A 3,583-nucleotide genomic window follows, 5' to 3' on the forward strand; every position below is an offset into this window, starting at 1 on the left:
TGTCTATGCAGTTTATGCGAAAAAGCCAAAGTTACGACTCACTGCTCTTTGATCCGGAAATCGAGAAAACTGTTAAAGCTTTGAGAAAATCTAGAAGAGAAGAGTTGCAACAAATGGCTGAAGAAAGGGAAAGAGCTGTCAATAATGCTCCGATGCCGATCAGAGATCACTTTCGACCGGTGATCAATAATCATTACTATGGGATAGCTCGGCAGAATATCACAGCAAATAATTTTGAGTTGAAGCCAGCTTTGATTAATATGGTACAACAGAATCAGTTCAGGGGTGCAGCTACTGAAGATCCAAATTTTCATTTGCGCACTTTTCTGGAAATTGCTGACACAGTAAAGATTCATGGTGTTACTGAGGATACCATCAAACTACGATTGTTTCCTTTCTCTCTTAGGGACAATGCTCGTAGTTGATTGCAGTCACTACCTCTTGGGAGTATCACTACATGGGATGATATGGCTTCCAAATTTCTGGCTAAGTATTTTCCGCCTGCCAAGTCTGCCCAGCTGAAAGTTGAGATCACTACTTTCAAACAGCAAGATTTTGAGCAGCTTTATGAAGCTTGGGAGCGGTACAAGGAGTTGCTTAGGAAGTGTCCAAACCATAACTTTCCGGATTGGGAACAGATTGAGTTATTCTACAATGGTTTGAATGGCCCAACGAGGATTTATGTGGATGCTGCAGCTGGAGGTTCAATATTTTCTAAATTTCCTGAACAGGCTTATGAGATGCTTGAGAAAATGACTGTTAATAGTTATCAGTGGACGAGTGAGAGATCTGTAATAAGGAAACCTGCTGGAATTCATGAGGTTGATGCATTCATTGCTTTGATTACTCAGATGACTACTATTTCTACACAGTTGGCTGCACTGACCAAAGGCAATCAAGTTTCTATTAAGACAACATCGCTGGCGACTGCCGTAAATTCTGCTGATGGATTTGAGAGTGTGGAGCAAGCTCAATATGTGAACAACAAAAATTACAACAACTATCGAGGTAATCCTGTACCCAATCAATATCATCCTAGTTTGCGTAATCATGAGAATTTTTCATATGCAAATAATAATAATATGTTGAATCCTCCTCCGGGATACAATACAAATAAGGGTGAGAGTAAGCCTCCTTTGGAGGATGTAGTTAATGCTTTTGTGCAGGAATCGAGCAAGAGGATGGCGAGGACTGAGACTCGCCTTGACAACTTAGAGACGCATGTGGTCAACATGGATATTGTATTGCAATCCATGGAGACTAGCATTGGGCAGTTGACGAACGCAGTGAAAGATAATAACAGAGGCCAATTTCCAAGTAATACTGAGGTGAATCCCAAGGAGCAGTGTAATGCTATCACGTTGAGGAGTGGGAAGCAGGTGGATAATGAAGAGGGCAAATCTGAGAGCAAGACGTCTGAAAAATTTGCAGTTGACGAGAATAAGGTCAAGGAGAAAGAGTCCGAACCTGAGCAGAAACCGATGTACATACCTCCTCTTTCATACCCCCAAAGGTTCAAGAAGAAGGCAGTGGACGAGAAGTTCTCAAAATTCTTGGAGATTTTCAAGAAGATACATATCAACATCCCTTTTGCTGATGCTTTGGCACAAATTCAAAATTATGCGAAGTTTATTAAAGAGGTGATGTCCAAGAAAAAGAGGCAGCAAGAGAATGAGGTGGTGAGCTTAACTGAAGAATGTAGTGCTGTGCTCCAAAAAAAGATGCCACAAAAGCTGAAGGATCCAGGGAGTTTTACTATTTCTTGCACTATTGGTTCTTCTTATTTTAATAATGTATTTTGCGATCTAGGAGCTAGCATTAATCTGATGTCTTTGTCTCTTTTCAGGAGCTTAGAACTTGGCGAGGTGAAGCCCACAATGATCGCATTGCAGCTAGCTGATAGATCTATCACATATCCGCTTGGAATCATTGAAGATGTTTTGGTAAAAATAGATAAATTTATTTTTCCGACGGATTTTATTGTGCTAGATATGGAAGAGGATGCAAATATGTCACTGATATTGGGGAGACCTTTCTTGGCCACTGCTGATGCCAAGAATGAGGTGAAGAATGGTGAGTTGTCGATGGGTGTGGACGGAAAAAGAGTTATTTTTAACATATTCAATAAATCAAGTAATCCACACATCGAGAAATTATGCATGATTGAGCGAGTTGTGAAGCTAGATGGCAATCCCAAACTTGTTCATGAGGTAGATTCAATGAAGAATGATCTGAAGGTGCCAAAGAAGAAGAAGAAAACGAGGAAGAAATCAAAGTTTAAAAAGGTTGTTGAATATATTTGGAGGGTGAAAGCGAAAGGGAAGACCCTCAACAAAGCGGAACCGGGCTAGAATTGGAATACAGTCGGGCTATGGACTATAAACTAAGCGCTTCTTGGGAGGCAACCCAAGCTAGTTTTTATGCGTTTTTTTTTAATTTTCTTTTAGTTGTTTTTGTTTTTATTTTTATCATGAGGAAACTAGACATTACTAATGATTTTGAATTGTGAAGTGAAAAATTATGGAGCTGAAAGAGTTTAGGAGCCACCCCTGAAGCAAAGCTTTGATTGATCAAGTGTAAGAGTGGGTGCCCAGTGAGCCAACTGTGTGGCTATGGGCTTTGTTGACTCTTTGTATAAACAATCTTTTGTTTAATATTATTTACACTTTTATGGCAATGACTTTATATTACTTCATATTGTTATATTGTGATATACTATTGTTGTTTTGATAAAGACCTTGAATATACTATAGTGTATGTAAGATGTGGTAGAACATGGAGATGTCTATCATGAAATACATCTTATAGTCACTGTATATTCTAAAACCGTTCCTAGTCGATTGAGCCGTCCGATAATAAGGATAAGGATCGCTCGAGTTTGAGACTAGCATTTGCGATGCGGAGTACCACGTTTCATTGGTAGGGAACATGGAGATGTTCGAAGCATGCAAATGGATATTCATAGGATGAATAGTCGAACTACCCTATCCGGACTTTCCAAGTGGTTATCACTTATCGAGTGGATAAAGTCCGCGGTTTTGGTTGTACACCATTAGTCCTTACGACTTGAAACATCATGGAGACTCTATATGCTAGTACTGTGCTTTGACTCGTTTACCGACTCTGAGGGGGTCATCAGGTGTCGAGATTGGGTACAGTTACGACACATATAGGAGTCAATGCATTGTTGTCAAGGATTCACCACATACTTGCGAGTGTGGATATCCTATGCGATCTGAGGAGATATTAGTGTGACAAATCTCTGGCCAGAGTACTTGATGTGATTTAAGAAATGGTTTCTTAGTAGCACATGCGATGTCACTAATTGATCTTCAAGATGTATTGTATAGTTATCGAATCTTGAGCGACTCTCGATATACCAATGGTTGTTGATTCGATCGGGATATATGGATGAAGGGACCGTACTGTACGCTAACCAAAATCTACTGGTTCTTGTAGGCACTATCAGTGATACCTAGGGAATCATGGGGCGATGTTGCTAGGCGCTTACCATGATTCGTTGGGCAAGTCGGAAAGTGTTGTTCCGAGTCACAAGGAGTTGTGAGCCCACGGCTAGCTGTAT

At 40.3% G+C, this 3,583-nt stretch overlaps 1 non-coding gene across 1 annotated transcript; it reads right to left on the reverse strand.

Moving 5' to 3' along the window:
* Positions 1 to 515: 515 nt before the first annotated feature.
* Positions 516 to 622, reverse strand: LOC140894008 (small nucleolar RNA R71). The gene has a single exon (XR_012153564.1). It is a non-coding gene; the product is annotated as a small nucleolar RNA R71 (small nucleolar RNA).
* Positions 623 to 3,583: the final 2,961 nt, after the last annotated feature.

Source organism: Henckelia pumila, chromosome 3 (assembly GCF_033568475.1).
Source record: "Henckelia pumila isolate YLH828 chromosome 3, ASM3356847v2, whole genome shotgun sequence".
NCBI classification, from domain to species: Eukaryota; Viridiplantae; Streptophyta; class Magnoliopsida; order Lamiales; family Gesneriaceae; genus Henckelia; species Henckelia pumila.